The sequence below is a fragment of the Benincasa hispida genome, chromosome 1 (genome assembly GCF_027475165.1).
Source record: "Benincasa hispida cultivar pf3 chromosome 1, pf3_genome.v1.1, whole genome shotgun sequence".
NCBI classification, from domain to species: Eukaryota; Viridiplantae; Streptophyta; class Magnoliopsida; order Cucurbitales; family Cucurbitaceae; genus Benincasa; species Benincasa hispida.
The window spans coordinates 19069732-19081483 of record NC_143478.1 but is presented as its reverse complement, the minus strand read 5'-3'; positions in this window follow the sequence as shown (position 1 = coordinate 19081483).

The following is an 11752-nucleotide window of genomic DNA, read 5'->3' as shown; positions in this document are numbered from 1 at the left end:
GCTCTCGGGTGATCGTTTTCACGAATTATTTTGGACGGTCGAAAAAATGAATTCACGATACGAAAAATGAAAACTCTTTTCATTTTTAACCCATCGGTTACCATAACCAACACTGCCCACTACCCACGTCCGAACGTGGAAGAATTGGTTAATTATCATATAATTAATCAATTAATCAATTAATAAATATAATCATATTATATTTATATCCTATAGTTTGATATCACATATCTACTATAGTATTTTCTCCTCTACTTGATATAAATCATATTTATATCTAATTTCCTCCAAAATAATATATCTCATACATTTAGCCAATTATATCACATATAATTAACCAGTCTAGAAATATCACATATAATTAATCAGTCCAATTATATCATATATAATTGAACTTCCTCTTGTCAATTTGAACATTTCAAATTAACCCAAACACTGGTTCTCGACTTTATCCAAGCTACCCAAGGGACCTAATGGACCTATGGCTCGAAGCACCAACGGTACGTGAATAGCTGACTAAATTCTTTAGCCATGAGATCCACCATCCGTTAACTGCCAGTGATTCCACTAAAGGCCAACAACTGAACTCTTCTTACCATAGATATATTTCTGTGTCCATTGGATATAACCAATCATGAGTGCGATGACCCTTCATAGATACTTGTAAGTGGGATCGAGGTTGTTCGCCACGAAATTCGTTTCACGTGATTCTTTCCACTGTAAATAATCAATCATTTTTAAAAGCTTTAAACGGAAATACTAACGAGTTGTTGAAAAGAAAACACATTGACCTACATTAGGTTTTAAGCAAATACCCGTTGTAAAACAAAACAACGTCCAATAAGGTTTTAGCAAAACTAACATGAACCCCGTGTGATATCTAGTTTCGCAATGACGCTTCAAAGGTTTAAGACAAAAGCCGCCAAAGGGAGGTCAGTTATCCCTCATCTGAATTGAGAAGTTCTCAACCAGTCATTAATACTAGAACAACTCTTGTTCCTATAACGACAAGCCATCATTGATTTGGCCAAGAGATCATTAACTTACTTAACAATCTCCTGTAAGTGTGACCCACCATTTTAAGCCCTAGAGGTCCTTCCCAAAAGTCCAATCCGAAGGGAAAAAATCTGATTGGGGAAAAACCTAAAGCGACCCTATCCATTTCTGGAGTTCACCTTGATATTGACCAACTGCACAAAACCCATCCGAAGGGGGACGTTCCGAAGGCGACACGAGGGCGTACAGAATGATCTCATGGTGTGAACCAATGACAGAGACCATAGGACGTGTTGATGCATACCCTTCACCCACTTACTATAAACACTCTCTCCGTCCACCTTGATATTGACTCATGCAAACACCATCCGAAGGGGGATGCATCTTGGTTATCTCGAGGCCAAGCATAAATCTCACGGTGTGAACATACAGGGAGAAACGTGCATGGAATCATAGACATATCTGATACGCCTCCTCCTCCCACTAAGTATTTTATAACCTAAGGTTTAGCTTAATTAGAAAAAAAACACGGCTAAGGATTTTAACTAAGTGACTTTTAGGTTTTCCCAAGAGTAACTTTTACTTTGGATAGTTGAACAACTTTTGATCATCATCCATTAAACTCTTTAACGGAGTCTTTGACCAAATCGTCGCATGCATATTGAAAATCTATCTAATTCACTTTTCCAGGTAGGTTCCCAGGTAGGGGTATACGTTTCCGTCAACTTAAGAACCCCAGCCTAGCCAGAACCCGCCTTAGACAAAAGGTCCCTTATAGATAGGTTTACAATAAATTTAATCTTTTATGCCAACCAATTTAATCTTATTAGACCGATTTTAAAAGATTAATCTAGGTGACTAAACTTTTAGAACCATTTGAACTTAGGTCTATCTCAATCCAATTTTAAAACCCTTTGAAAAACTTGAGTTCACCCTAAGTCCGCATGCAACTTTGATTATTCATTTTAGGTCAATTTCCTTTATAACACTTATAAACAGAAACAACCACAATGCTAAGCTAACACATGCAAGGCATTCATAACGATATAAACAGCCTAAGTGTCATGCTCAATGCATTGTCCATTCATTGCTAGTTCTTTTATATAACACTTATACAAAACAACAATGAAACAAGCAAAACATGCTTCCATTCACCATTAGACTATAACAATTATAATAAAAGGATGATGCATGATAATGCTCAATGCATGCAAAATATAACTCTTATATTTCATGATGCATGTGCATGCTTTCAAGTAATTTCTTCATGCTCGATTATAAAATTTATAATACATGATGTATGAATAATTGCACAACCTAATGTGGGTTTTTTAACTATATGATAAACACTTTGGCATATAAGCACCATACATCACATGTATAAGCAATAAAAGTTGATGAACTGAGTAGAATTGCCTTAAAATTCAAAAAGGAAAGCTAACCATTACAAAGACAAGAAGTCTTCGGTTCAAACAGGCGAATCGGGTCTTGAACCGCTCAGCAAAGCATCGCTTCTCCAACTATCGTGTACTAAGCACCATATGATTGTCTACACGATAAAACAAACTCTTTGCTCTATCGTTTACCAGCGCTCCCAGAGCTAAACGATTATTTAGCATTGACTATACGATCTTCTAGAAAAATCCAAACGATCGTTTAAATATTACTACACGATCGTGTACCTTTACTAAGTGATGAAGCCTGAAGTACACGATCGCTTAGCGCGCTCCACAAAATGCCCGCCTTTCGCGATCATCTAAGTGACTACGATGCTGTGAAGCACATTGCCTAAGCGATCGCTTAACTACCATCTCTGTATCGCATATGCGTGATCGCATAAGTACACGATCGTGTACCTTTACTAAGTGATGAAGCCTGAAGTACACGATCGCTTAGCGCGCTCCACAAAATGCCCGACTTTCGCGATCATCTAAGTGACTACGATGCTGTGAAGCACATTGCCTAAGCGATCGCTTAACTACCATCTCTGTATCGCATATGCGCGATCGCATAAGTAGTAATAAGGCGATGAAGTTTGCTAAGTACACGATCGTCTAGCGTGCACCTTCTACTAAACGACAAGCATCGCATGCTCCCACTATGATCGTCTACCTCTAGTGCCTACGCGATCGTGTATCCAACACTACATGATATGGTAAATGATTTACCCCATCGCTTAGCAATAGCTAAACGATCGATTAGAAAATACTACACGATCGTCTATAAAGAAATATTTAAACGATCGCTTAGTGAAATCCCAACGATTGTTTACCTAAGGCTACACAATCCGACCAACGCTTGGTCTTCTTCCTCGTTGAGAACTGCATCGCCATGCGCCAAAGCTTCATCACGAACGACTTGACGAACTCAAACCTTTGAATTACAGGCTCGATTTCGATGTTAATTTCGCTAAAAAACACAGGGGCCCTTACAATTAACACTTTGTAATACATAACAAAAAGTCAATTTAAAACCCGAAACATTCATCATATTCATCTATAAATGCAGAAACCCACCATGACTGAGAAATGTGTTCATTTCAGATCTGTAATTTGGAAAATCAGAGAACCTGGCTCTGATACCAATTGAAGGAAATCAGATCTGAGATTTTCATGAGCAGCGAAACAAGACTATTCCAAATTCCAATCATGAATGAACATATATTTATAGTCGACTTTAAACAAGCAGTTATGCAAATCATATAGAAATTATAGCATGAAAATCTCAAATGAACAATGAGAAAAACTCTATAGGCAAAAACATCTCCACGCTCCGTTGTGCGAACATTCGAACAACAATAACCTCGAACGCCCGATCTATACAACCGCAACACAGCACGAACACTTCGTGCTCGTCCTCAACGATCTACTCGAGAGAGAGTCTAAAGAAAGAACCTAATGACTCGAAGCTCCAATGGTACGTGAATAACTGACTAAACTCTTTAGTCATGGGATCCACCATCTGTTAACTGCTAGACACTCCACTAAAGACTTACAGCTTAACTCTTTTTACCATAGATATATTATGTGTCCATCTTAACCAATCAGCAGTGCGACAACCCTTCACAGATCGCTCATAAGTACAGCTGGGCCAATAACCGTTATGTCCATGTAGTTACATTTGTCTCCTTAAGTACCACTAATCCCTCTAATGAACATAAGTCATAGTCCTACTATGACTTAGTCTTCTCTTCCAAAGAGAAGCTGTGGCCACTATATTCAAGCCCTGGAATCAGCCCTTAAGGGAGCAATCTCTCTACTTATCCGTGCTTCGGGAAAGGAGTGAATTCTATCTTGTGGATTGAGTTCCCAGCTCCCAGATCAAACAAGTCCCCAAAAAGGTAGGCATGTTGAGTTGGCAATCTGGCCACTCTCACCCATACTAATCAAAGGACCGCCCTCAAAGGCAGGAGTTCCCAAAAAACTCAGGATTGGGGTCGTGTCACCTATGGTCGTTTAGGTGAGATGCAAGTCTCTAGTATCAACAGCGTTATATATAAAATCTAATCATCTCGTGGTCTAGGTCTTATACAAAATCTTTGTATAGGATACCCCTGCTCCACGTCTCCACATGAATGGTCAGGATCTACCATCTGTAGTAGTTTACAACATTTACAAACCTCTACAAAGCGGGCCGTATCCGTAGTGTCACCAGGATCAGGTATCCCACCTTAATCCTTCTACATACTTATTTAGGTTATCACTTAAGGCATGATCCACTTGTATATCACATATACATGCTTAAGTTCACATAAGATAACTAAGGAGCTTTGTTTATTGGATATGAGTAAATGCCAAAATTAAATAACACTTATTTTATTCATTGAACAATGTGTATCTTTACAAAACAACGAGACTCCGGGAGAATTAGGACACCAATCCCAATAATCTTCCACTTGTCCTAATGACTCGGGAGACTAATGTACAATATACAATAAACTAGGGCATACCCCAGTATCATCTCCCACTTCCCCTAGACAAGATGTCGCATGTCTCGCATACCCAAACTCTCCAGGTGATCCTCGAACACTTTAGCCGTGAGGGCCTTTGTAAAAGGATCAACAACGTTGTATCCCGTAAGGATCAGATCCTTAACTTCATATACAAGCATGTAGACCCTTGTTCTCCGAAGATAGTTGACGATCATCTTGACCGCCGTCCAGTGATCAAATCCTAGATTTGACTGATATCGACTAACAATCCCTACTGCATAGAAAATGTCATGTCGAGTACAACATTGCATACATCAAGCTTTCTACAGTAGAAGCATAGAGAATCCGTCTTGGAATCATGCATCCTATACCTGATCAACATTTGATCAATGTATGATGCCTGAGATAGAGCTAATCGTTTGTTCTTGCTATCCCGAATAATCTGGATCTCGAGAACATACTGTGTCTCACCCAAATCTTTCATTTGGAACTGGGTAGTTAACCAACTCTTAATATTAGTTAGATACCCTACATCATTCCCAATGAGTAGGATATTATCCACATACAGTACCAGGAAAGCTATTGAGCTGTTGATGATCTTCTTGTAAACACAAGGCTCATCAACATTCTGAAGAAAGCCAAACGACTTGACAACAGTGTCAAATCTGATGTTCCAAGATCTAGATGTTTGTTTCAACCCATAAATGGACCTATTAAGCTTGCAAACTCTTTGCTCTTGATCTGGAACTACGAACCCCTCTGGTTGAGTCATATAGATGGTCTCCTCAAGATTACCATTAAGAAAGGCAGACTTGACGTCCATTTTCCATATTTCATAATCATAAAATATGGCTATGGACAGAAGAATCCTGATAGACTTCAACATGACAATAGGTGAGAAAGTTTCCTCATAGTCAACGTTGTGCTTCGATGCGACACATCACCTCGATGCACAATCTCCCAAATCAAATTATATTTTCGTTCTATGTGCTTGCCTCTTCGGTGATTCCTAATTTCCTTAGAATTTGCCACAGCACCACTGTTATCACAATAAAGTCTGATGGGCAAAGACATATTTGGAACAACTTCCAAATCAATAAGAAACTTCTTAAGGCAAACAACCTCTTTAGTAGCTTCACAAGCAGCTACGTATTCGGCTTCCACAGTGGAGTCCACGATGCATCCTTGCTTGATGCTTCACCATACTATAGCTCCTCCATTCAGAGTGAACATTGACCCTGATGCGGATTTTCGAGAATCTCGATCAGTCTGAAAGTTAGAGTCTTTGTATCCTGTAAGGATCAAATTCTTATCTCCATACACGAGCATATAGTACCTCGTTCTCTAAAGATGCTTGAGGATTGTTTTGATCGTCGTCTAGTGATCTAATCCTGGATTGGATTGATATCAACTGACAATCCCTACTGTATAGCAAATGTCAGGTTTAATACATAACATTGCATACAAAAGGCTACCATTAGCCGATGCAAAAGGAATCTGTCTCATTTTCTAAACCTCATGAGGAGTCTTAGGACACTGTTCCTTAGACAATACAATTTCATGCCTGAAAGGTAATAAACCCTTCTTGGAATTGTGCATCGAATATCTGACAAGCATCTTGTCAATATACGATGCCTGAGACAAGGCCAACCTTTTGTTCTTATGATCCCTTATAATCTGGATCTCTAGAACAAACTGTGCCTTTCCTAAATCCTTCATTTAGAATTGGGCGGCTCGCCATTTATTAACATCAGTCAGAAAACCTACATCATTTCCAATGAGTAGGATATCATCCACATACAACACAAGGAAAACTACAAAGCTGTTGATGATTTTCTTGTAAACACAAGGATCATCAATATTTTGATCAAAGCCGTAAGATTTGATCGCAGTATCAAATCTTATATTCCAAGATCGAGATACTTGTTTCAGTTCTTAAATGGACCGATTAAGCTTGCAAATCTTTTGCTCTCGATCTTGTTCAATGAATCCTTCTGGTTGAATCATGTAGATGGTCTCCTCAAGATTACCATTCAAAAAGGTAGTCTTAACATCTATTTGCCATATCCCATAATCATAATATGTGGCTATGGACAAGAGAATCCTAATAGACTTTAACATGACAACAAGTGAGAAAGATTCTTCATAGTCCACTCCTTCAACCTGGGTATAACCTTTTGCCACAAGTCTAGTTTTAAAGGTCTGTACCTTTCCATCTACACTTTTTTTCCTCTTGTAGATCCATTTACAACATATAAGTTTTACCCCATCAGGTTGATCTACAAGCTCCCAGACATAATTGAATTACATGGACTCCATTTCTTGATTCATGGCTTTAATCCATTCATCCTTGTCAATGTCTTCCATTGCTTGCTTATAAGACAATGGATCCTTAACACCATCATCAGATATGATGTTTTGGATTTCTGTTAAACCTATGTAGCGTACAGGTAGGTTCATAACCCTCCCATTACGTTGAGGAAATCTCAACTCTTGAGATGGATGGCTAGATGAACTGACATCAATAGCCTTTATTGATCTATCAGCCTGTTCAACAACTCTTGTTGAAGTTTCAGCAGTTTCATTAAAAATCTCATTTAAAATAAGTTTACTTCATGGCTTATGATCCCTCATATGGTCGTCTTCCAAGAAGGTAGCGTTTGTCGATACAAACACTTTATTCTCACTTGGTTCATAGAAGTATCCACCTCTCGTTTCTTTGGGGTAACCTACAAATAAGCACTCTTTTAAACAAGGTTCTAACTATTTGGAGTTTGCTATAACCACATGGGTTGGACATCCCCAAATCCTGAAGTGGCGTAAACTACCTTTACGACATCTTCATAACTCAAAAGATGTTTCCAAAACACTCTTTGAGGGATTGTTGTTCAAAATATAAATTGTAGTCTCTACTGCATATCCCCAAAACTAGTCTGGAAGATGAGCATAACTCATCATAGACCAAACCATGTCCAACAAGGTTTTGTTTCTCCTTTCTGATACACCATTCTGCTGAGGTATACCTGGGGCTGAGAGTTGGGACGTTATTCCATGTTATATCATATAGTTTTGGAATCTTAGGTCCATATACTCTCCACCACGATAAGATCGTAGTGTTTTTATCATCTTACCTAACAAGTTTTCAACTTCAGTCTTGTACTCCCTGAACTTTTCAAGAGCTTCAGACTTATGTTGCATTAGGTATAGATACCCAAATCTAGAATAATCATCTATGAAAGAGATGAAATATTCATACCCACCTTGTGCTTTTACATTCATCAGACTACAAAGATCAGAATGTATAAGCTCTAAGGTTTCTTTGGCTCTATAACCTTTTCCAGTAAAAGGTTGTTTGGTCATTTTGCCTTCAAGGCATGACCCACATACTGGCAAAGAGTTTTCTTCTAAACCATTTAAAAGTCCACTTTTCACCAACTTCTCAATCCTATTGAGATTGATGTGACCTAACCTTAGATGCCAAAGATGGGCATTTTCTTTAGGAGAAATTCTTGGTCTTTTTACAGTTGTTGCTGTTTTGAACATTTCAGTATTGAGCACAGCTTTTATGACTAACGACCTTAGTACAAACAAGTTATTTTCCATTGAACCAAAACCTAACTCCATTCTTAAAAATAAACACTTTATTCTCAGAGAAGAAAATGGAATAATTATGTTCAATCAGACAGGAAACAGAAATTAGGTTTCTTTTGATATGAGGAACTACATATACGTTATCCAATAATAGATATCGTTTCTTGTCCAAAAATAACTTAAGTCTGCCTACAGCAACAGCTTAAACGGTCTCACCAGTACTGACTCTAAGAGTCATCTTTTCAATTTCCAACTATTTCCAGGAACTAAATCCTTGATGGGAAGAACACATGTGGTTAGTAGCCCCTTAATCAATTATCCAGGCAGAATCATTATTATCTACTAAGCACTTCTCTAAGATAAATAAATCATATTTATCGCCTTTGGAATTCTTCTTTTTTTGGAGAGTAGTGGGATCAGCTTCAGAACCTAAATTATAAACTCCAAGTTTCATCTTAGAGGACAATCCTCGTCAATGAACTTCATCAGAGTTGGCAACAATTGCTCTCTCTGTTAGTCTCTTGACATTCAATATGGACTGAAGATTATCTTGAGAACTGTCACTACTGGTTTCATTGTCATCAATCTCGTTTTTCTTGAAGTGAGAACTTTCGTTCAAACAATTCTCGTATTGATTCCATGATCTCATGCGCAATGACCATGTTCTTAAACCTTTTGGCCAACGCATCAGGTATGCTTGCCTAAACATGAACTCAAGCCCTTGAATTAGCCTTCACCTACACCTCATATCAACTATGTGAAGGAACTCTTTTACAAGATTACCTCTGAGTGGAAGCGGATCTTTCCAAAGACATTGTGACAGAATTACCACATTTACATTCAAACAGACAGATATGCATCATACTTCAAAATTACCGGCATGCTTTGACCAATAAACAACAAGAGAATAGATACATACCAGTTGAAGAAATTTTCTTCACAGCCAATCTCGCTCTCTCCAAGGAATGACTCCTCTCACTCTCACTAGAAGCAATCGTTCACCAACACTCGATCGTCTATCACGAACGGTCTTCACACGAATAGAGGAAACGAGACGACAGAGCAGCTTGGAATTGGAAGAATTCATCAAAGGTATTCTGCTAAGAAACCGTCTTTTTAAATTTCTGTTTAAGCATGCTTTTAGAACTCAAATTAAATGTAATTAGAGTGTTTATTGATTTTGTTTGCTTCCGTTGCATGCTTGTTTATCCCATCAATTGGTATCGAAACGTGATTTAAGCACTCAGTTAGCACTAATTTGAGTTTTGTGGGTGTTTTTTTTCCATAAATTGCATGAAAAACATGAATTGATATGGTTTTTCTAAGTTTTGGCATTGTTTTCTCTTCAATTATGTTGTAACTCTTGTAATTGGCTCTTGTTTGGTGAGCCTTAATTATGTTTAAGTGTTTGTAATTCGTATGGAGTCATTAGAGTTGCAATTAGGTTGTAATTGAAGAAAGAAGTGAAGAAGGTCGTGCAACAGGAACCAAATTTTTAGCATCTGCTCAAACCTCGATACTCGATGCTCAAAAACTCAATGCACGATGTCTTACTCGATGAGCAACTTGATGGTATTTTGTGAAATACTCGATGCACAATGCCTTACTCAATGCTTATATTCGATGGTATTTCATGAAATACTCGATGAATGATACCATACTCGATGGTACTCGATGCTCATACTCGCTGGTATTTAATGAAATACTTAATGCATGATGGTGCTTGAAGGCATACTCGATGCTTGATGACACTCGGCGGTTTTTTTCCCGGTTTAGCACAATTTTGAGCATTGGAGGTCTAGTTCAAGGCAGTACAAGCATTCCATAGGTGTTTTGAAGTCGGTTTTTGGTTGATTTCTGTAATAATTAGGCATTTGCTTGCTTGAAAATGCCAAAACAAAAATCATATCAGTTTGTGTTTAATTATTTATGCATGTGATGTATAATTAAATAAAATCTTGTATGTGCATAAAGTATGCCATGTAAATTTAAAATCTCACCATATGAAGCATGTTACATGCATTATATATATGTTATAAATTGTTATAATGTATAGAATGCATGTATAGAGTTTCTGTTATTTAATATAACTGTTATATTAAATTTGAATACCTTTGATGCATGTTGTGAATGTAAAAACATGTCTAATTTTTATAAGTTGTTATAAAATTAAATTAGACATTAAAATCTATAACAAAGATAAGTTGCATGTTCTCGTAGGTTAAACACTTGTTTTAATAGTTAAAATAGGTCACTATCTTATAAATCATGGTTACAAACTCAATCGGTATATAATCCTGTCTAAGGCTGAGGGTTTTTAAGTTGACAGTCTACGGAACACCTCCTACCTGGGATTATAGTCGAATAATTGAGTATTGTTAACCAGTTTTATAAGCGTACGTGAGCGATGTAAGGTAATAAAAATAGTTTATCACCTAGACATCGTAGGTTAAAATCCATTTATAAGCATTATACTTGGATAAACCACATAAACTTAGGGTTGTTTAAATTAGCCGAAATAAAACTATATATAAATTTACCCAATTTAATAGTAGAACACTTCAATGAGAATTCAATAACTTATATGATAAAGTTATTAGGACACTCAGTGGGAGATTAATAACATTTGGTACATTATTCTTAGCTCTCACATCCTTAAGAGTTCACAATCGAGATTTACGCGATACTTCGTGTCATCCTGGGAGCGACCTCCATTCGGAAAGTATTTGCATAAATAAAGATTTTGGTGAATAAGGGAAAATTATTCAAATAAAAATCAAATATATTATATATTGATTTCAACTTTCACGTCCCCACAAAGTTCACACCATGAGATTCATATGACACTTCGTATCACCCTGGGAGTGACCTTCATTCAGAAAGTGTTTGTATGAGTCAATAACAAGATGAATGGGGGAAGTAGTTCATAGTAAGTGGATGAAGGATATGTGTCAACGTATCCTGCGGTCTTTTCCATTAGTTTGGACCGTGAGATTCCTATGTTGTGCCTGCTGGTTTGCTTTAGGTGACCTTTACTAGTCGTTTAACAACGGCTATCCCCTCGGAGGGTTGTAACATAGGATTCAGAACAAACTCAAACTCCAGAAATGGATAGGATTTCTTAGGTCCATTCCCAACCTTGACTCTCCATTTCAGTAGCATTGTTGGGGTCGACCTCTGAGGTCTGAAAACGGAGGGTTACACTTGCGGAATTACTAAAGTGTTAGTAACTTC